Source organism: Lissotriton vulgaris, chromosome 2_1 (genome assembly GCF_964263255.1).
Source record: "Lissotriton vulgaris chromosome 2_1, aLisVul1.2, whole genome shotgun sequence".
NCBI lineage: Eukaryota > Metazoa > Chordata > Amphibia > Caudata > Salamandridae > Lissotriton > Lissotriton vulgaris.
In genome coordinates, this window is record NC_141687.1 from 956,769,761 (window position 1) to 956,794,368 (window position 24,608).

Sequence of the window (24,608 nt, forward strand, 5' to 3'; positions counted from 1 at the left end):
CAGAGCTTTCTCTACCGGCGGAAAATGGTCTTCCATTGAACAGGGTCTTCAAATAAATTCCCTGGAATTAATGGCAGGGTCCTTCGCAGTGAAATGTTGGACCAGGGACAACGCCCAATGCTGTGTCCTCCTCAAGATAGACAACATGGCAGCGATTCAATACATAAATCGTCTAGGGGGGACAAGATCCAAAGCCCTATCAGATCTGGAATACCGTCTGTCCAACCAGATATCGATATCAGCGGAACACCTTCCGGGAGCATCCAACCAGGTTGCAGACTGGTACTCCCGCCATTGGAAGGACACCAGTCTATGGAAACTACACCCCAGGGAATTCCAGGAACTCCAATCTCGTTGGGGTCCCTTCTCAATCGACCTCTTTGCCTCCCAGCTGGATGCCCAACTGGAGAGGCATTAGAGCTGGCGACCGGACGTGATGGCAGTGGATGCATTCCTTCAGGACTGGAGTACAGAGAAATGTTGTGCATTCCCCCCCCCCCGAGATGATAATGAGAGTGTCAACCCAAGTACGGAGACAATGGGCGGATCTAGTAGTGATCACCCCAATCTGGAAGTTGCAAGCTTCCAGTTCTGATGGAACTATCTTGGGATTTTCCAATCCGTCTACCCCAATTTCAGGATCTCCTCCGGGATCCTCAAGGGAATCTCCATCACCTACTTCTTACGGGCGGTCTTCATCTGATGGCCTGGCTGGTTACAGGCAACGCTGGAAAGTGCAAGGCCTTTCGGCAGACGCTGCCTCACTGCTTGCAAAGTCTTGGGCAGAGAGCACTAACAGGAGATACTGCTTCGCCTGGTCTAGCTGGGGAGTTGGTGTCTTTGACAACAGGTGGGGCCGATGTTGTCCATGTCCTTTATTTCCTAGCCTCTTTGAATACGGAGGGTCTGGATTACAGGTAAGTCAACAAGTTCCAATCAGCAATATTGGCTGACTATGTCCCAGTGGATGGTCACCCAATAGGGGAGCATCCATTGATGTGCAACCAACTACGGGGCATCATGCTATCTGTTCCTCCGGAACCTCTGTACTCCTCCCTATGGGATGTTAAGAAAGTCTTACATTTGTTTTCGCTCATGGCCATCTAATAAGTACCTATCCAGGAAATGTCAGCAAAGTTGGCAACTCTTCTATGCTTGATATCCTGCCACAGGGTTTCTGATGTGAGGGCCTTTGATATCACAGGCAGAATTTTCACTACGGAGGGAGTTACATTTCATATATCTAGAAGAACCAAGTGTAATTCAAAGTCTGTATTCTACCCCGCCTTCCCTGATGTCCCTAAATTATGTGTGGTCAGAGCATTCAAGGTCTATGAAGTGGCGACAATAGACACATGCCCACAGGGCATCAGACAACTGTTCTTAGCTCTCACTAAACCACACCGGGCAGTTTCATCATCTACGATTGCAAGATGGGTCCGCTAGGCTATGCAGGAAGCAGGAATAGACAGCTCACACTTCGGATCCTCATGCTGTCCACGGGGCAATGGCATTGAAAGCTTTCTCTCTGGAGGTGCGGCTGGAGGACATCCTTAATGCCGCATGTTGGTTCCCAGACTCCACCTTCAAAAGATTCTATTTCAAGCCAGTGCTATCGCTGGCATCTTTGGTGGTGGACAAGCTTTAAACTAGCCTAATCCGAAGTCTCCGGTTCTGACATGAAAAATGTCCTAGCTATCATAAAGGAAAGTTTCAATTCAATAAAGGACACTGAGGCGAGGATTAGCCACCCGGTCATTCGAAGTCCCTCCCAGAATACCTACATAAGTAAGGTGAGTAGCACATTTTCAGTTTCTCTGACTGTCGTGGTTTATTTGGTTGTTACCTTGGCATTGATCTTGATGTCAAAATTGGTTGATATCCGAGAATGAAAGTGTTCTTTCCCCTATTTTGTAGTTACAACGTTCTCTTTAGTTAACTTAGGTACGGATGCCAGTAAACAGGAGTAATCTGAAGACTTGCTGCATTTGGTCGCAGGAAGAAAGAGGAGGGTAGAGCATCCTCGGGCGAAGTCATTGGATGTCCTGCTTCATGACTGGACATTGCTGTTGAAGTTTTCTCTATCCATTTCCCGTAGAATCATGGGAAATGTAGTTTCTGTTCTGTTTATAAGTTACTGATGGATTCTGGACCAAATAAATTGGAGAAAGAAAAGCCTAATCCTCGCCTCCGCGTCCTTAATAGAATTGAAACTTTCCTTTACGATAGCTAGGAGATTTTCCATTGTGTATTGAGGATGCCTATTCAGGGAGGAACAGAAGAATCACGCGCACCTCAAGGGCAGGAAGAATCAGCAGTGATCAGAATAGTTAGCAATGTCAAGGGTTTTAACCTCAGCACAGAACCTTAACTAGAACGGTGCGACGGATTGTTTTCGGAAAAACATTTTTCCTTTTTTCTCTCTAGATTTCTTTCCCCCGTTTTAACTTTTTGGGTTAATCTTCAGAAAAAAAGATAAAGTACAGATCTTGCATAGATCTAATTAGGTTAAGAAGTAATTAAAGGACAGTATTATCTACTCAAGAGGACTGTTCATGCTATGTGAAACAGACAAACCCTGTACAGTGCAGGAATAACAGGAGCTAGTGTCGAACTTTAAAAGGAGCACTACCTATGTTCAAGTCCCTGTTGAGGGACCACAAACCTTGATTAGAAAGTGGATTTTATTTTTCAATCCACAATTTTGAAGAAAGTTCCGCAGAGGACCGATTAATTGTGCTCTTGTTTAATCGAGCTATGAGTGCTGTAATATGGCTGATTAGTTAATGGGGATAGGATGCATCAAGTACCAATCATATTTACTGTGAGGATTTTAACAACACGCTATAAAGACTAGCGGAAAATGATTTTGCACTCATACAGGTGAAATCAATTGAATGAGTGACCGAGTATAAATAGAGAGGGGCCCGGCAGTCCTACCTTATTGCACCTTGAACTAGATGGGAGGGCAGTCCAGCTGTGAGATAGCTGCAGTAAGTAACAACAGTTACAATGACAGTGAGGTTGTGCTTTAGCTTTACTTAAACAATGTTATGATTTGTGTAAGTTGCAGAGTTTTGGGAAAAAAAAGGATAATGTATAATGTCAGCCTCCGTGTCTTTAACGAAATCCAGATTCTCTGGTCATGGTAATAGGAGAATCGCAATTCATCTCTACAAAGAGAATACATTTGAGATGGACTGTATATTTTTTATCAGACAATTTATATGGTGACAGACTGCTTGTTGTGCCAAAAACAATGTATTTTCATTTCTTCCCGACTACCCGTATTTGTGGGGAATATTACCTATGAAATAAAAAGTTTTTTTTATTAATGGCTAGAGCTTTGAGAATAGCTCGGAGGCACAGAACTTTTTGCACCGTGGATACAACAAGATCCTACCCTGATAACGTTCGATATATAACAAGATTCAGTAGATTTGAACCTTTATTGTTTCCTTAAACAAACACTGCATTGAAACAATTTAGCGAACAGTAAGTAGATTTGGTTAGGATGCACCCCACACCCACAGGTTGCTTTTTCCATTCAAGTGTTATGTTATTTGTGGTTTATGGCTATTTTAAGGAATAAATGTCCTAGACTACATGACAGAGCAATTCTATCCATTTTATTTACAGTATCCCTTATCAGGGGGATTGATCTCTTACCTAATCGAGTAAATGCACGATTGAATCTGACTTAAAAGAAAGTGACTCAGGGGAGAAAGAAATAAAATAAAATATAAAGAGGAACAAAGAAAAGAGACAGAATAAAATACATTTTTCCTGTTTTCTATAGGCTACTACTTGCTATCATTATGAGGATTATGTGGAAGGTGCAGTTGTGACACATTACCAGGACCTAGTGAAGAAGTGTTCAGTGATCACCTCCTTGACAGTGTAAGTATGCACATACATATAGAAAGAACTCTTATAGTTAAGATTATTTGAACATATTAAATTATAGTCATACTATTCTTTACCAATTGCAGATGGTGATTCTAAAGTGGACACATCAGATTGAAGATTTGACTCACTTGACAAGATTCAGCTCGTTAAACCACAAAAATATACCACAGCGGTAAATCGCTTAGTACTAAATCATTCTAATAGAAGAGGATGAAATATGTAAAGCTCACTACTGCTATTTACTTCTCAAAAGGAGACTAGTTAACAGGGAAACTACAGATCCTTTTTGAGACACCCCTGGGTTTTGGAATAAGTGTACATAGCTAATAATATGTAGAATGTGGTTTGTATTTACTTATTGTAGTGCAATATGATTTTGATAATTAATTTGTATTCAATGTTGAAATGCTTAGAAATGCATATGTTTTTGCTTATACAATTTTATACCTGTGAAATACATGCTTTAATGTTCTGGGGAAACATTGTCTGTATTGTAATACGTGTAAAGTCTGTTTTGTATGCCTGTATATAAACACTAATTTGTAATTTCCATGTTTGACAGCACTGAAGAAGCACGTGTGCGCGAAACACATGTAAGTAGAAGTTTCTATGGTATAATAATAAACTACAGACCACAAACACTGATTAAAATAGCTTGATCTATGTGTATCAATCTCAAAAAAAATGAAAACGTAATATTTGCACATAATTGTACTACAAGATTCTGCGTTAATGTGCACACCGGCTTCATTGCGACCACCGATGTAGTCATTAACACAAAAAAATAAAGGGGGTATCAAAAAAATAACTACAAAATAAAACACAAATCCCTACTTTGAAACCTTACAGTTAGCAATTAAAAAAACACAGAAATTCGCTGAAAAAACAAAGGTTATAGGGACGTGTTGGTTAGGGAATACCATTAAAAAAAACCTTAGAAATTCACTGAATAAAACAAAAGTTACAGGGATGTTACAGTTAGGTAATATCATTTTTTTTAAACATAGAAATTCACTGAAAAAACTAAAGGTTACAAGGACATTATAGTTAGACTCACATTTCACTCATACAAAACCAGAGAAATTCAGCAGCTATAGTTAGTTACCTGAGCTACCTATAACTTGCACCCCGCAATGCACTGCATATGACCTCACATATTACATCATGCATGACCATCACTGACATCACCAGATGACATCACTGATGACATCATGCACCGAACCACTCACACATTCCCTCACACCCCCATACTATTCATCATACACCCACTCACACACCCACACAAACACTCATACCCATTCATACAACCATACACCCACTAACACATCCACTCACAGAACTGTACCTCTCGCACATCCACTCACAGATCCATACAAACACGCATGCTAACTCATCCATTTAGTCACTGACACACTGACCGACTCACTTCTACAAATATTAATACACCCATTCACTCACCCATGCAACAACTCACACATCTACTCACTCTCCAATACACTTGCTGGCACAGTCGGTCACTCTCTGAAACAGCCACTCTCTCACATGTACAGCCACTCAAAAAGTTACAGGGACATAATAGTTAGGCTCACATTTCACACTTACAAAACCAGAGACAAGCAGTTCTAGTTATCTGAGCTAACATTAACATGCGCCCGCAATGCACTGTTATAAATCTATATATATCTACATATATATATATCTATATATATATATATATATATATATATATATATATATATATATATATATATATATATATATATCAGTTTCGCATTGTACATACAAGTACGTGGTGCACTCTTTCCCAATGATTAAGCCAGTCAGAGTAGCTTGAAAGACTTTATTTCAACATTAAGCCAACGAAAAAACGCAACGCGTTTCAGCAAAACACTCACCTTGGTCACGGGTAATTCATTGTTGTCAAACAGACATTTAAACAAAGATAACATTACGTGCTAAAAAAAAACACACAGTGCGTGACAATGGACATCAAAAGTGGACTTCAACGGTGCCAGCCATCTTTAAATGGTAAATCACAGATAAAGGTATAATCTCCATCGCAATATATTCTTGCTCAATTCAACATAGTAATATTTGATTTTATATTCTGCTACATATATATAGTTCTGTGATATCGGGATGTATTCTATCTTTATCCAAAATATGATAAATACTTCATATTCTGCACAAAACTAATTTCCTCAACGAGTCCCAACTAGTTGAGATACATTTAATTTCATTATTATTCTGCATTATTATGCCACCAGAGTCTGTACAATTATCTTAAAAAGTTCCATCATTATATAGGCAAAGAACTCATTGCTCATAACGCCAGCATTTAATTCGCAAGTGGGTATAGGATTCGCAAATCAAATCGTATTCAATCAATATTTACGCAAATAACATTCTCATTGCATTCATTTGTACTTATTCCTTTCGCGCAAAGCAACTCCAAGAGAAATTATCAATATAAATCCCCAGTGGGTAATTATATAAGGGCAACTAATTTCTTAAATTCGAAACCATCACATTAATGGCTCCTAATTGTAGCTCACTTCTTGCAACATTCTATTTGCATTATTTATGCACATTTTTTACGAAAGGTCAACTCATAACAAAACTTTACAGTATATCAATTACTGTCAAATGTTTACAATGTCTCAATTCGAAGTGGGTATATTTCAAAACTCTTCGTTCCAAGATGAGTTGACGTATCAGAGCTTTACAATATTCAATTCTCTTGAGTGCTTGACACAATTTCCCAATCCCAAGTGGGTATATTCCAAGACTCATGGTTCCAATATTAATTGCATATAACCTCTTTCTTGGGACCTCACCTAAAAGGAAATCAGATGTACAACGTAGCTTATCCCAAATTGTCCAATTTGATTTCAACATATATTCAAAAAGTGAATTAAAACATTTTAAAACAATATCAGAAGCTGAAAAATGTTCAAAAGAGACTACCGAATTCAACAATATTCCAAATATGATATGCAGCTAACTTATCAGAACGGACTTCATTCCCCCAAGAACCAATTCATTTCAGGCATCCTTGATGGACTTAAGACCATAACCCTTTTCAACACTTCGAATCAAAGATTTCGGATGGCTGCCTTCTGCATGTAGCAGGGTATTAATTGATTGATTTATTTATTGATTAATTAAAACCATTACAATAAAGAACAGAAATAAATACAAACACAACACATTACCTAATTAAATATTCCAGGATACAATGCATAAAGTTGACCACAATCAATTAACTTTTTCCAGTTCGGGGGAATTTAAAATTATTATTTCATTTTTAAAACAGTCTATAGGGCTTGGCATTTTTCATGGATAAAGTGCACGTATGTCATTCAATATAAATAATAAACATAATAAATAGAACATTATCTAAAAAGTAGCACTCTAAAAACAAACAATTAGTACATTAAAAAGAGCCATAGAAACAATTCATCATCACCTTAAAAACAGCAACATCCTCATTTCACAGCCGTAACAAATTTAACATATACTTTGGGTGTCAACCTTACATAATTTCATTTCCACTGTAAGCATAAATTTTACAAATTGGTGTATTATATGGACGTTGACAGCGCTTAAGCAAAATATTAATGCCGATCTACAAGTCCTAAGTCCCATTTCTTTAAAAATAGGTTTTAAAAGTGTTTTCCGTTCCTTCATAATTTTTAGGCATAGTGTTACCATATGCAGCAAGGTTTCATCATATTGCCCACATAGCCCACAAATATTTGATGCCCATTTGGACTTCCATTTGGGGGTTCCATCTTTGGTTGGATAGATTCCAAACCTTAATAACATAAATTTGTACTTAATTAAGGGTTTTTGATGAAAAAGTAAATAGGGTTGAACCATTATTTTCTCGGAGCAATTAGCAATGGACCAAAAGTGTTTTTTTTCCCCAACTCATATTTATCCAACACTTCTGACAGCAAGGCAACGGTTGAGTTAATTCATTTTTTATAAACCATTTTACTCCTTGTTTCATCTTCCAATTTGGGACATTCGAATTTTAGGAGACACTCGGCTAAATAATCCTGCCAGCTTCTAGAATATTCGCTGGTCGAAATCTTGATCCAACACATATTGGCCAACGTGCACTCCTCGGCTCGAGATAATGCCAATAGTGTTTTAACAAATGCAGCTTTACGTACCAAGAGCTGATGCCGTAAGCCAAATTCCAATCTTAAATTGGCACGTGAAATCTGCCTAGGAATCCTAAACACTGATTTATATGTCCTTGCAACTATGGCCTCCAATACTTTCACGTCTCTACCCTTGAAAATAATGGACCCATAGTCTAGGGTATTGCCAGCTGTCTTTTTCCGGTATAGGCTAGATGTTAATTTATTCTCAATTACCCTTATTTCAAGATCCAGGAATTCGACTTTGACTTTGCTAATAGTGCCCTCAAATTGCAAGTTAACATCAATGTCATTCAAAATGTCAATGAATGCAGTGGCTTGCTCATGACTCCCTTTCCAGGTGATAAATAAATCATCTATATACCGCAGCCATGAAACAACATGGGGAGTTTCTTCGAGCTCGAAGAAACTGTAGCAGTGAATTGGATTTTGAAATGGAGAGTCAGCTGATGAAACAACGTTTTGTTGAAAGGAGTTACGGTCTTAAGTCCATTGAGGATGCCTGTACCAAAGCATCCAATCATACCCAAAGCAATCTTTTGATTCCTATGGAGAGAATGTGTGGGGGTGAGGATAATATTATTAGATACATCTCCACCTTCAATTCAAAATCAGTAGACATATGCAGGTGCTTAAAGAAACACTGGAAGATCTTACACACAGAACCTACAGTGGTAGAGGTAGTAAAAGAATCCCCAAGTATAATATATAGAAAGGGCAACTCCTTGAAGGATAAGCTTTGCAAAAAGAAAATTGTACAACAAAAATCTACCCTTAGGGATATCCAGGGATTCTATGTTGGCATGGCATGCAAAGCATGCAAATATAGTTTGAATGTCAAGTCTGTGCACTATCCTTTGACCAATTCTGAGAGGAGCATTGAGAAGCATTTAACATGCTTGTCTGACTATTGTGTCTATATCTTAATATGCCCTTGTGCAAAGAAATATGTGGGGAGCACAATGTTCCCCGCCAAGAAAAGAATCCTTGAGCACATGAGGGCTATTGCAAACAAAGACAAACTATCCCCGATATCACGCTACTTTGAAGAACTGCACAATAGCAATCGCAATTTATTGCGCGTCTTTGTGATTGATAGAGTACCTCTATCTAGCCGGGGAGGAGATAGAATTCGCAGGTTGCGTCAAATGTAATCAAAGTTCATATTAGAACTGGACACTAAAATTCATGGGGGCCTAAACTCTGAAGAAGAAATGAATTGGTTCTAAGGGGAATGAAGTTCGTTCTGATAAGTTAGCTGAATATCATATTTGGAATATTGTTGAATTCGGTAGTCTCTTTTGAACTTTTTTCAGCTTCTGATATTGTTTTAAAAGGTTTTAATTCACTTTTTGAATTTATGTTGAAATCAAATTGGACAATTTGGGATAAGCTACATTGTACATCTGATTTCCTTTTAGGTGAGGTCCCAAGAAGAAGGTTATATGCAATTAATATTGGAACCATGACTCTTGGAATATCCCAAGTGGGTACTTGGGATTGGGAAATTGTGTCAAGCACTCGAGAGAATTGAATATTGTAAAGCTTTGATACGTCAACTCATCTTGGAACTAAGAGTTTTGAAATATACCCACTTGGAATTGAGACATTGTAAACATTTGACAGTAATTGATATACTGTAAAGCTTTGTTATGAGTTGACCTTTCGTAAAAAATGTGCATAAAAAATGCAAATAGAATGTTGCAAGAAGTGAGCTACAATTAGGGGCCATTAATGTGATGGTTTTGAATTTAAGAAATTAGTTGCCCTTATATAATTACCCACTGGGGATTTATATTGATAATTTCTCTTGGAGCTGCTTTGCGCCTAAGGAATACGTACAAATGAATGCAATGAGAATGTTATTTGCGTAAATATCGATTGAATACGATTTGATTTGCGAATCCTATACTCACTTGGGAATGAAATGCTGGCGTTATGAGCAATACGTTCTTTGCCTATATAATGATGGAACTTTTTAAGATAATTGTACAGACTCAATTGGCATAATAATGCAGAATAATAATGAAATGAAATTTATCTCAACTAGTTGGGACTCGTTGAGGAAATTAGTTTTGTGCAGAATATGAAGTATTTATCATATTTTGGATAAAGATAGAATATATCCCGAAATCGCAGAACTATATATATGTAGCAGAATATAAAATCAAATATTACTATGTTGAATTGAGCAAGAATATATTGCGACAGAGATTATAACTTCATCTGTGATTTACCAATTTACCATTTAAAGATGGGCAACACCGTTGAAGTCCACTTTTGATGTTTTTTTCATTGGCTTGATGTTGAAATAAAGTCTTTCAAGCTACTCTGACTGGCGAAATTATTGGGAAAGAGTGCACCACGTACTTGTATGTACGATGCGGAACTGATGTAGGCAGGGCGACCTTGGGGCCTGGTGTGTGTCCGGCAATCCAAGGAGGGTGGAAAGGATATATATATATATATATATATATATATATATATATATATATATATATATATATATATATATATATATATATACACACATCTATAGGTTAGGTTTGAGGGACGTTACTTTATTTGGTACTGCACTTTATACATAATGAATAAAGAATCAGTTCAATTCTGCCTGAATACGGCCATGTGGCGATGAATTATGGTGCCCTGAGTTAGTAGTACCTTTGGGACTGAGCGTGTACGTAACCTGCAATGATGCATGGTCCGGATAGGCCGCACTGGGGATTATGTTTTTTTGACTACACAATTTTTCCTTAATAAAGCCTTGTGGTGATTATTTATGTTGTACTGAGTTAGTGGTAGGTCTGGTGTTTAGCGTGTGCTCACCCTGCGATGATGCGTGGTCTGAACAGGCTGCACTCAAAGCATTGACTGTTGCATACTGGACTGTATGTACTTTGAGAGGAAAAAAAAGTGCCATCAATGGTTATGAATTCTTCAGCAACAAATTTATCAGAATCAGATGATTCTTCCAGTGGTGTAGCCATTTTTGTCCCCAAAAACGAAATTCAGGTGTGCAATGAAGCAATATTGAGGTTCAAATTGTGACCTATGCTATCCACAGTGTAGACTAGCATTAAGTGTACGTTTGCACTTGCAGCTTGAAATTTATTATTCAAGTAAATCTATAAGTTATATAAAATATGTTTTTAAAGGAAGCATAATAAAGGGAAATTGTATAGGTTTTGATAAATGTTATACTTAGTTTGGTATTGTAGTCTGCAAATAATAAATCAATAGTGTAATTAATTGTGAGCTCTGATGACCGCAGTGTAAATGTAAATGTAAATGTATGTAAATGTATAGGCATTTATATAGCGCACTACTTACCCGGAGGGTCCCAAGGCGCTTCGACCGCTGCGAAACCCTTCCTGGCTTCCCTGAGAGATGGTCCCTTAATGGGTATCTCCAGGGTGAGACCAGGCATCCCCGGCGGTCTGGTGGGGCCGTTAGTGAAGATGAGGCAAGCTAGTGCCCAGAGTTGCCGAGTGTGATCGCTGATCAGAGTGGGCACCGAGGCGAGAGAATTATCGAGTCCGCTGACCCTGGTCCAGAAACCTGCCGCGCCGGGAATCGAACCCTGGTCCCGGGCCGTCCTCTGCTCTCGGGTCTGCCGCCTCTAACCAGTGAGCCACACTACTTCACAGTGTAGGCAGGAGACAGCGGTTAGCAAGAGCCCACAACCACGTTGCATTGATTAGAGCTGCACAGTATTGGTCATTTAGTGTGTGTGCAGGCAGCGATGATAAGTGGTGCAAAGAGTTCGTGGCACCTGAAGCAAAAAAGTTCTGTGGAGCCTGCGATGATGCGTGCTCCGAGCAGGACGCATTGGTAGCAAAGTTTTTAAAATCAAGTTTTCTAATAAATATTGGTTGTCCTTTCACGGGAGTAAGTTGCAGTAGATCTCCAAAAACTATGATATATTTTCTTCCAAATAAGACATCAGACTCAATACAGTCATGTGGCAATGATTTTTGGTGTTAGTAGTACATTTGGCGCTTAGCGTGTATGTACCCTGCGATGATGCATGGTCGGGGGGAGGCACAGTAATTGAAGTAATGTCTTGCGATTGAATTCTGCATGAATTCCATTTAAAAGTGATAGTATGCCTCATTGCTGACATAAACCTGTTCACTCATCTTTGCGATGATTTTTGGTGCACTGAGTTAGTAGTATCTTTGGCGCTGAGCTTGTACGTACACTGCGATAATGAGTGGTAAAGGGGGGGGCCGCATTCGGACTAATGTCTTTCCTCTATTGAATTCTGCTTGAATACGGCCACGTGGCGATGAATTATGGTACCTTTGGCACTGAGCGTGTACGTAACCTGCGATGATGCATAGTGCAGGCAGGCCGCACTGGGAGCAATGTTTTTTGCCTAGTGAATTCTGTCTTAATAAGCCACTAGTAGATGACTTGTGGTGCAGTGAGTTAGTGGTACCTGAAGAACTCAGCGTGTGCGCATGCTACGATGATTCGTGGTTCGGGTGGGTCACACTGGTACAATGTCTGGTGGCTATTGGAATGCGTCATGTGCAATCGCCATTCCACTTGAATCGTGAGCCCTCACCATGTAGATCAAAGGCAGTTGTCAGCACAGATATCGACAAAGGATTTTTGTGACTTATGTAAGAAAAATCTGAACACATACAGTAGAATTGTCTCTGCATTACATAAATCAAAGCTAAATTCCCTACTGTCCATAGTGTACACGGAAAGCTGAATTCAAGTTGTGAGCCCTGCTGTCCGTTGAGTACATTTATGGCAGTAGTCCACAGAAACATCGCGGAATGCTTTTTTGTCACATAAATTAACAAAATCTGATGACACAGTAGAATTGTCTCTGCCTTAAATAAATCGATGATGAAATTCAATGTTGTCTGTAGTGCTTCACCGCTTCTGGTATGAAGTGGTGAACTCTGTTGATCGCAGTGTACACTTGAAGGTAGTACTTAGTACAGACATTGATGAACGTTTTTTGTGGCATCCATTAACAAAATTGACTCTGCCTTACATAAATTATGGCTAACTTGAATGCTGTTTGTAATTGTTTCTGCATTAAATTATTGAAGGTTGAATTTCCTACTGTTCAAACTTTAACAAAATCTGAGGACATAGTACAATTGTCTCTGGTTTAAATAAATCGAGACTGGATTTAATCTTTTCTGTAGTGCTGATGCGCAACTGGTATCAAGTAGAGTAGATTGAAGGCAGTATTTAGCACAGATACCGACGACAAATTTATATCCAAAGTTGAATTCAAGTTGTGAACCCTGCTGTCCGCAGTGTAGATCGAAGACAGTAATCGATACAGACATACGTCTGCGGTGGTGTGGCGCAGAGTTTGGAATGGGCCTGTATCGAAGAGGCACGCGGTCATGGCGGCAGCCACGTGCCAGGGCGCGGACCTTCACTGCGGCGCAGTCTCTTCTATTTGCAGAAGTGAACCACGCCCAAAGCGCAGCCTAATCATTTATATTCTTACGTTGACGTTGTTTACATTGGACTAGCCCACTTCGCTTCTGTTTCAAGGGGGGGGGGGGTGTGAACACAGCTACATGACCAAAATATTCCCGTGTCTGAGATAATATGGTTGTGTCCACTATTCAGTACACTACACGTATCAATGCTATATCTACACACTGAAAAGTTTTTGATTTCTATAGTGAATTGTGTATAGTATTTCACTGGTAGTCTTAGCGTTGTGTACATTATTGTTGATGTTTGAGTTCTTTCCCTTATACATACTTGGTTGCCACATCTCTGTAGATTGAGCTAGTGTACTGTTGAGGGGATATATTATTTTGGAAAGGTCCGTTGTCCTGTTTTACGCTGCCTCTGAGGTAGAAGGGGTCCGTGGGGGTGGTTGTTGTGGTCGTGGCGCTGGGTATCGTGATTTTGTTGGGTGTCGGAAGTGTATAATTAGAACCTCGATCACATATTGCTAAACATAGGTGTGAGTTGGATGTTATTCACGCAGTACCTATTCGACGTTCTTACAGTAGTTAAAATGTTGATGTTAATTTGTTAGCGGTAAGTGGAACTATTGCCTGATTTTTTAGGTAGCATTGTAGATTTGGTTTCTTGTTGAAAATATGGGGAAGTGGTCAACATTATAAGTAGGAATTGTCATTTAAAAAACCTTTGAAATTCACTGAAAAAAACATAGGTTATAGTTGAAATAAAATGAAATTAAAGGAATTATTTTTTAAAAAACATTTGAAATTCACTGGAAAAACCATAGGTTTCAAGCAGGTTATAGTTAGGAATTAGCATTTATAAAACATTAGAAATTCACTGAAAAAAACCATAGGTTTTAGGGGTGTTATAGTTAGCTGGACATTTCACTCATACAAAACCATTGAAATTCCTCTGTTATAGTTAGTTGTACTAACTGTACTAACTGTAACTCTGACGCCCGCAATGCACTCGTGATGATGTCGCATATTACATCATTCATGACATAGTCAGTGACATCACTGATGACATCTCAAATGACATCACTGATGATATTAATGATGACATCATCCATGTGACAATCTGATACACCTGATCATACACTAGTATAGCTTTTCATCACTCACTAAAAATATAGAGTACCATTTTTAAAAGAATGACACACCAACATGACTTTCTAAAAACCCACTCACTGCTTTGTAGATCTACACACACATCTAAACACTTAGATATAGATTTACTCATACATGCTGACAAAGATTAATATAACACTAATAAATATACTTATTGACTTATATTGACATTATCCACCAGCACACATTTTATTAATTTATGTAGTCCCCCTACTCACTTATGCAAATAATTCATTATACTTATATTTTTTCAGCTACACACTCTTACAAACACCCCTTTATTTATTCATATAGATAGATACTCATACTTAGTGTGTTATAAAATCAGTATTACAAGTATACAATTTTCCATACAGTCACTCAGACAATGTCTGACTGTTATGTATACTTATTTATGTAGAACAAGTGTCACATACACTGCGTTTATATTTCTACTCTCTTGGACATGTATCATTGAGAAATGTATTTAATTATCAACACACCTATAAAAAGACTCACTCACCCAAACAACTGTTTCCACATACAGTCTTAACCTAATATATCTACTAAATCAACTATTTACACATATTTGAACAGTCACACACACCTCCCACCCAACCACATACACATTTACTATCACATACAAATGCTCACTTAACTAATTAATAACTAATACAACGTTTACATAGCTAGTAATACACGTATACAACAGTTTACACAAGAGACAGAGTGATACAGATATTCACACAGTTAAATCATTAAATATTATATTTAGTGAGACACTTTAAATTAGGGACTTAGACAGTCAATTCAAGTGCTACTAAATTGTTCATCCAGTCACTTATACATTCACTCACTCTTCAATGCAGATTCCTATGTATATAATACTTATTTAAATATGGAAGCAAACCACTTTCACTGGATGATGTCATCAGTGATGTCACTGACTGTCATGAATGATGTAATATGTGACATCACCAGTGGACTACGGGCGCGAGAGTTACAGTTAGTACAACTAACTAGAATGGAGGAATTTCAATGGTTTTGTATGAGTGAAATGTCCAGCTAACTATAACATCCCTAAAACCTATGTTTTTTTTCAGTGAAAATATATATATATATATATATATATATATATATATATATATATATATATATATATATATATATATATATATATACATATATATATATATATATATTCAGTCACCTCCTGGTTACACTCCTTTTCACAGAAACCAGAGTCGAAGCCCCAATAGTGCGCAAAAAGGTTTATTAGGCACAAGGAAAATTACCCTACGCGTTTCGAAGTCAGCCGACTTCTTGCTCACGGGTGGAGATCTCATCCATTGCCATTCCTTTTAAAGTGATAGTAACATATTTTCGGTGTGCATGTGATCAAACAACATAAACAACATACTAAGAGCGTTACATTGTTGCTCGGTTTAAACCCAGTGGCTTTAAATAAATAGCAGTTATAAACACAGCGTTTCACACATGTTAAAGTCACATGTATGTACATGTTAAAAGCCCCACGTTTTATAAATCAAAGTTTCCATATTTATCCATTGTTTGTCCATAAATGCTACATTGTGCATATATTGTTTCCCATATTTTCAAGGATGGACTATATTTACAATAGTTAATGAGTTTTGCCCAAGTGGGCGTATTTGTCCATTTGTTTGTCCATAAATGCTACATTGTGCATATATTGTTTCCCATATTTCCAAGGATGGACTTTGTTTACAATAGTTCATGAGTATTGCCCCAGTGGGCGTGAACAGCCATGTTTCCAATAACCAGCTTCATGTCCTGCAAACCAAATAACAATGATATTCTTACTCATACTGTTCTGTATTTAATTTGATCACAAAATAAAAATATTTAAAACCATAAGAATGGAGACTTGTTCTTTCGGCGGCTATCATAGTTACAAAGGTATTTTTTACAGTAATATACATGTTTAACTCTGTAGATGAATTGCCAGCTCATCACCCACATTATGCCCTTTTGGCTGTAAAGTGTCATATTGAATAATGTATCTGGACTCCAGTTTGCGTAGTTCCAGCCATCTGTTCCCTCCCCTCTCCTTTCTCTCAACGCAATCAATGACAGTGAATTCTAATAGATCAGGGTTTTGTTTATGCTCAACCGCAAAGTGTCTTGCCACCGGATATTGCTGGTTTAAATTCTTTAACGCCCTAAGGTGTTCCAATATTCTCAATTTGGCTGGTTTAGTAGTACAGCCAATATAGAATTTATTGCACGGGCAATGTAACGCATAGATTGCAAAATCAGTGTTGCAATGTAAATGTTTGTTAATTTTATGGGCATTATGATCTGGTGACAATGTTAGTGATTTGCAGTTGTGGCTATGCCTACAGGCCTTACATTTCCTGCATGGAAAAAACCCTTGGATCTTATTTGGTTTTTGTGGTTCCTTAATGAGAGTGGTACTCAGACTATCTCTCAAAGATCTAGCTTTCCTATAGGTTACTGCCGGTTTATAGTTTATAGCATCCTTCACATCGCTGTCTAATTTCAATACATCCCAGTATTTGCTTAAACTGCGCCGAACCTGCCATGCCTGACTGTCATACGTGGTGATGAATCTTATTTGTTCCTTTTTGTCTTGTACCTTGGGGATAAGCAAATCTTTCCTAACAAGCAGGTTTACTCGATCCTCTGCTTGTTTAATTATGGATCTACTATATCCCCTCTCTTGAAATCTTTTGCTCATATGATCCCTCTCCTGTAGGTATCCCTCTGGGGTACTACAGTTCCGTTTTGGTCTATCATTGTTCTTTGGTTTGCAGGACATGAAGCTGGTTATTGGAAACATGGCTGTTCACGCCCACTGGGGCAATACTCATGAACTATTGTAAACAAAGTCCATCCTTGGAAATTTGGGAAACAATATATCCACAATGTAGCATTTATGGACAAACAAATGGACAAATACGCCCACTTGGGCAAAACTCATTAACTATTGTAAATATAGTCCATCCTTGAAAATATGGGAAACAATATATGCACAATGTAGCATTTATGGACAAACAATGGATAAATATGGAAACTTTGATTTATAAAACGTGGGGCTTTTAACATGTACATACATGTGGCTTTAACATGTGTGAAACGCTGTGCTTATAACTGCTATTTATTTAAAGCCACTGGGTTTAAACCGAGCAACAATGTAACGCTCTTAGTATGTTGTTTATGTTGTTTGATCACATGCACACCGAAAATATGTTACTATCACTTTAAAAGGAATGGCAATGGATGAGATCTCCACCCGTGAGCAAGAAGTCGGCTGACTTCGAAACGCGTAGGGTAATTTTCCTTGTGCCTAATAAACCTTTTTGCTCACTATTGGGGCTTCGACTCTGGTTTCTGTGAAAAGGAGTGTAACCAGGAGGTGACTGAATACTTATGGGTCGGCGACCCAGTCGAGTGCCCGCCGAAGAAAGTGGCAGGAACACGCCGCTTTTTGTGTTTGGATATATATATTTATATATATATATAAACACAGAATGCTCCTGCCGGACACCTTGGCCTGAGGCAGGTGGTGTGTAATGCCGGCAGAGCCAGGCAACGTTACGCGACGCACAAAATGGCAAGTAAAGAATTTAATCAGTACAGGTACCTGTACTAATGAAATTCTTTACTTGGCATTTTCTGAGTGTGCGTACTACCTTGGATTTTGTGGATGGATATATATATATATATATATATATATATATATATATATGTAACTGGCAATAAACCTACGCTATTGCAAAAATCCTGATTGTATGACGATTTGGTATATATATATATATATATATATATACACCAAATCGTCATACAATCAGGATTTTTGCAATAGCGTAGGTTTATTGCCAGTTACACGGTTCGACTGTCAAGGCAGTCTTGATCAAGACTGCCTTGACAGTCGAAACGCGTTTGCCAGTTACGCATTTTGGCAGTCTTGATCAAGACTGCCTTGACAATCGAAACGCGTAACAGGCAATAAACCTACGGTATTGCAAAAATCCTGAGTGTGCGACTACTTGGTATGAGAAAATGTAATTATTGTGTCCAATGTGCTCCGCTGGCGATTCGCACCACCTATCTAGAAGGAGCAAGTTCAGTATTTGGAATATATATATATATATATATATATCCAAAACACAGGGTGCCTGTTTTAGAGGTGAGCCCACAACAGGTCGATGATTCGCCAAATTTGTTTATTGTAGGAAGCAGTGCGGGCACAATCATAGCTGTTCACTTGATCCCAGGTCCATCCCGACGCATTTCGTGGTCCAACACTTCTTCTGGGGCTGCGGACAGAAAGTCAATTGTTCAGCAAGATTTGGCGGCAACTAAAAGTGTCCAAACCCCGCCCAAGTGGGTGTAGCCACCACTGTGGCTTATTGGTAATTGTAGTCCCGCCGTCTTTCTTCAGTGAGCTGCCGAGCCAACAGTCTCTCAAATAAAACAAAGTAAAATCCCAGTGGATTGTGAGACAAGGTACGTTGTCCCAAACTGCTTGTGTGCTTCAAGAAACGGCACCTGTACCACAAACAGACTCGTCATTTGACGAGTCCAATGGGCTGCTGAAGCAGCAGCAGTGCTCTCCTCTGCGACTCAGACGGGGCCGCCATAACATCCAAAACACAGGGTGCCTGTTTTAGAGGTGAGCCCACAACAGGTCGACGATTCGCCAAATTTGTTTATTGCACTATAGCCACTGGGTTGCGTGCACTGAAAGAACAAGCACTGGCAAAATCAACAAGTTAAGTGGGCCCCTGCTAAAATATGGCGTACGTGTTAATAATGCTGAAAGTTTAGTGCGGCGCCCAGGGGCAGGACTGCAATGAGAAAGCTGCCTGATGCGTGGCCAAACAAACCAGCATAGTTTGACAACCCTTGATAAAGAGGCCAGGGAGGATCGGTGAGGAAGTGGAGTTCACGAACCAGCGACGAAAGCTGCAGGAGGGGCCGCCACTGAAGCGTTGCAGGTCGCTCTTTCTAGCTGAAAAACAGCACCCCATGCAGCACAAATGGCGCTTTCATCAAACAAAGTTGTAAACAGGAAGAGAGCCCACTTGTATGGGAGCCTGGGAGAGTGGAGTCATTGTGCTAGTCCAGCTGCAGCACTTTAATATAATTGCTTGCTGAGAAAAAAAAACCTGGTACGACGCAGCACGCAAATATGAAAGATTGGAACGAATTTAGAACTAAAAAATTATTTACTTTTTATCTTCCTGGCAGTCAACATCCAAGGAGGGATTTTAGGGATGAAACTAAACAAAAGGCATTTTCACTGACACTGAATAGAACTCTTCTTTCGCTGTGCATTGCTTCCTTCAAGTTTCTAAGCGGTTGTGCGCCATTTAATTATGCATTTGTTATATTTCTAAAGTGCATACTTCAGATTCCAAGAGATGTTGACTGCCTAAATTTTGGTGAACTATACTGTAAGGGTTGGGGTGGAACCAATATTCCTCCACCACTGCCCCTGGTGGTTATCTTTTCAGTTCAAAAGCGAGTAAAATAAATATGGCCAAGGTTGGGTTTCTTGTAAATTCTTCTTTTGCTAAGCTGTATCTACAGCTGCTGTGGCGGGCGCGAGGTAGAGGGGCGGGGCGGATTGTCGCAGACCTAAAAGTGATCACGTGAAAGCGAAGGGAAAAAAAATGCTGAAATCGAAAGTGTTCTGCTGTGGCTGGCGCGAGGAAGAGGGGGCAGGCGGGGCGGGTTGCATGTTACATGAGGACACACCTTTATTTTTGTTAGGCACAGGGAGATTAAGTGATTTGCCCAGAATCACAGGATGTTCAGCGTCATTTATTGTTCCAAAATAGAACACATCCATTTTGGAGAGGTATCCAAGTGAAATGAGGAGCCCAGTAGCAAGTTGCAGCTGCCGAGTCCTCCGAAAAGAAGGCAAAATTAAACCCAAACCTTCAGGATTGCCATCACTGTCACGCATCCTGTTTTGATAATATTCACTGTCACATACCCAGGTATTCTCACCAACAGCACTTTGGGTTTTTGGTTGTGTAGATTTGCTGTTCTAATTGCAATGCTAAAGTGCATTTCATGATATCTGTGGTGGTAACGTGCGGCACAAAGCATGACTATGTCGGTCCCTTGAAAGTAAATAAAACTACTCGATGCACTGCGATGCTGGAAGGGGGTGAGGGTTTTTTTTTACTCTGACTTCAATCGCTTTTCTGTTTAATGTTTACTTATAAGCCATTATAGGCAATGTGGGAAGGGGACGCCACACTGCTTCAAGGAGAGCTGAAAAAAAAAACAACAAAAAAAACGTTAGGGTAAACTGCAGCGCTTGTAGCGGACTTACAGAATCCTTCGGAGGGCAAATGGTGATCACTTTCGAGGCCGCTTTGATGTTATCAGTGGCCGCGCAGCTCACTGAGAACATCAAAGCGGCCGCGAAAGTGGTCACGCAGGCTGACGAATGGTGCACGCGCCCGGCGCACATGCACTGTACGGTAACCTGCAGCGCTTGTAGCGGACTTACAGAATCCTTCGGAGGGCAAATGGTGATCACTTTCGAGGCCGCTTTGATGTTCTCAGTGGCCGCGCGGCTCACTGAGAACATCAAAGCGGCCGTGAAAGTGAGCACGCAGGCTGACAAATGGTGCGCGCACCCGGCGCACATGCACTGTACCCAATCCGCCTGCAGCCTTTGGGAGTATTGTCAAAAGCCCCTTACTAAATATCTCGCATAGCATCACTTACGCGATAGCTAGGCGAGACCTAATACCTGCCCGCTGCCCCCTGTACCAGCGGCTGCCTGGTCGCCCCCCTGCTCGCCCCAGACTGGGGGCAAGAAATCATCCTATTGCTCTTAAAGCAATCTATATCTCCTGAAAGCTCCCATGGTGCCGCAGGCTGCTAAAGCAAGGTGCTGGACGAGGAGTCGAGGAAAGTACGGCGCCGGCCGGAGAGAAGTCCCACTTTGGAGATTGCAAAAAATACCAAAAAGAACAACGAAAACAGGAGGTGAGCCTGCAATTGCTCCCTACTTTCAACCCCCGTGGCTCAATACCGCTGATGAGGACCCCCCTCCCCAACTGTACACCTTGCCAGATGCAGGACTGATGAGGAGTCTTCCATTACTTCATACCGGATGACTATTGACTCAAGAAATTTCACCTCCTGTTTCCCTTAATCTCGTGACTCGCCAGATACAGGCAGTGAGGAGGTACCAGGGCACGAGTCGGGGTACATGCTAGTGGGCAGCATTTACCCACTTTTTTCACAGGGTGGACGCTGTCCACCCTGCCAAGAAGTTGGGGCCCACTAAAAAAGATGCTGAATTTGTCCCGGTGTAATTTTCAACCACCAGGACACTTTCAGCAGCACTTGCAGATTGATATCTGCTTTCGATCTGCAACAACGGGCAGTTGTGCTGTCAGGGAAGGGGCTCTCTTCTTTCAAACTCCTGCTGGGCCCATAACAAAGGCCGAATGTGAGGGGTCATCAGGTCTCCTTTTGTTGGAGTCTCCTGGCTGGCAGCAGTCAGAAGCAAATACAGCAGAGGCGAAACAAAGGCTCACACCTTGTTAGCACTTCACACATACCTAAGAGAGGCAGCTTTTCACTTTGTTCAGACTCTGTTTAGTTGATATGCATGCACTGTAATAACGTCAAATGTGTTGATCTTCCCCAGTATTTGCACAAAATAAATAGCATTTATATACGCTTACCTAAATATCACTATTTTTTCTTTTAAAGCACTATGGGTAGAGGAAGCCTTATGCTGACTGAAGGCAACAGTGGTTTATGTGAAGCTTACAAAAGTGTGAATCTTCTGCCTAAATCTGGAGGGTTTGCAAGTATACTCAAAATGTGCTCAAATGTACTCATGATAGACATGCTAAACATATATGTGAGGGCCTAAGGTCTGATGTCACATTCTTATTTGAATTTAGAGTTCTTCTGTTTGTATCTTTTGCGTAACTCATGTATTTTGAAGTCCCTATGTAATGTATCTGGTACTTTTGTGAAGCACTCTGACACCTTTGGGTACAGTTTGCGCTATATAAAATAGCTTTCATTAAATAAATAAATAAATAAACCGGGGGAGGTAGGGACGGTGGGGCATCTCCGGTAAAAAGAAACAAACACAATTTGGATTTTAGGTTACTTGAGGTACATCAGCGTCACGCGAATAACCAAAAACCTGAAAGGGCCAATAAAGTAAATTTGAATCATTGCCTTTGTCATTTGGGTAACTTGGATGGGCTTCTCCGCGGGTTCTACCCCATCCATGCATTCTGCCTTTTGTTTGGAGGTACAGCGCCATTGTCTAGGAAGAGTGTTAGCTGTGTTGGGGGGCTGATGAGCTCATCGACAGACGCACTGCTCCATTTGCAATGCTCACAGGCAAGATTCACAATGAGGAGTCAAGGGATCGCCAGCTGCTGAGCCCGAACCCACCCCCTACCCCCGTCAACCCGCCCCGCCCCTTCCCTAAAACACCTCAGGGGAGTCCGAGCCGGACCCATGCCGCCTGGCTCTCATTTCCATTGGATCTTCTGTCCTTGCGGTCAATTATTGGCCAGGCTTCGTTGGCATATGGGCTGCCATTCTGTTTCACGCGCTGGGGAGGGTAAACTTGCAGTTAATAAAAATTTTAAAAAAAGGGCACCCACTACGCTGTCCTTGTAGACCATATGGCAAATGCAAGCATTTTATGCATACGTATGACCTAATTTCTTACATATTAACATTTATTGGGGAGCTGCATTTCTTTGAGCACACGCCAGGAGTGAAACTTACGTTTCAAGATTTGGTTAAGGAGCATGGATAGGTGATGCATACGATGTTTCAGAGCAGCGCAGGTGTGTGTGTGTGTGTGTGTGTTGGGGGGGGGGTATGGGGGTGCTAGGAGCCTCGGTGAGTGGCAGAACCGAAAAGGCCTGACCAACGCTGCACTTTTCCCTTAATCTCTCTTTGCATATATTCTACAGACGAGTTTTATTACCCCCAACCCCACTTCTCCACAAAGAGGAAACCAAGAACAAGCTGGCAGTAGTTTCTGTCATTTGTGTTTTTCTAAAGCAGGGGGGTCATACAATAAAACCTGTAGATGGAAGCTCAGAAGAAGCCAAAGAAACGGTTAAGGGCAGAAAGCATGGTGGATGGAAAGAGTATTGGGGAGCATATTCGGTAACCGAAAAGGAAAGAACCTTGATGAAACAAGAGCAGAGAAATCTGGAGACCAAATAGGGTACACAGTGATTTTTTTTAGGTATTAACATCGGCATACGTACCTCCCAAAAACAAGCATTGAAAATGCAATAGGTCTCGCCTTTGATTAAATTAAAGCAATTTGTTTTGCTAACGGTATTGTATAGCACAGCAAATGGCTTTAACTATCACTCACAACACTGAAACACCCCCATGCACGATCAAAACAACAACACACCCTACATGCTGTAGTATTCCACCTATGGAGACAAATGCTTCAGTGCCCCATACAGGGGTAATAAGCGCTATATAAAAAGCAACAATACAAGTCAACCCATCCTAATGGAACTGCATTGACTCCCCGTGCCTGCCGACATCACCTTCAAAACCGGCTGCGTCATTTAAAAAGACATCACAACCAACACCCCTACTTGTTAAGCAGACAAGCTCACCCTCTTTGGCGGTTCTTGGCACACCTGCAGCTAGGACGTCATCATACTGCAGGCAAATTATATAGATAAAAAGAAAAAAACACAAGACAGCAGGCCTTTTCCCATTTGTGCACCAAGGATCTAGAACAATATCCATATATCCATCTAGACCACCCCAACACTGCTCCTATTTAGGAAAGAGTTGAAGACACATCTCTTTAATGGAAACAACATCAGAACGTATTATCCATCCAAAAAGCAACCTTCTTCTCCTATCACTCGCTGACTTTATAGTTTCACCCTGTCCCGACATC

The 24,608-nt window shown here is 40.2% G+C and overlaps 1 protein-coding gene across 2 annotated transcripts in view; it reads right to left on the reverse strand.

Moving 5' to 3' along the window:
* Positions 1-24,608, reverse strand: part of ZMYM4 (zinc finger MYM-type containing 4) — a 1,284,131-nt gene that overhangs the window by 1,100,392 nt on the left and 159,131 nt on the right. The gene's annotated exons all lie outside the window — the stretch shown is intronic.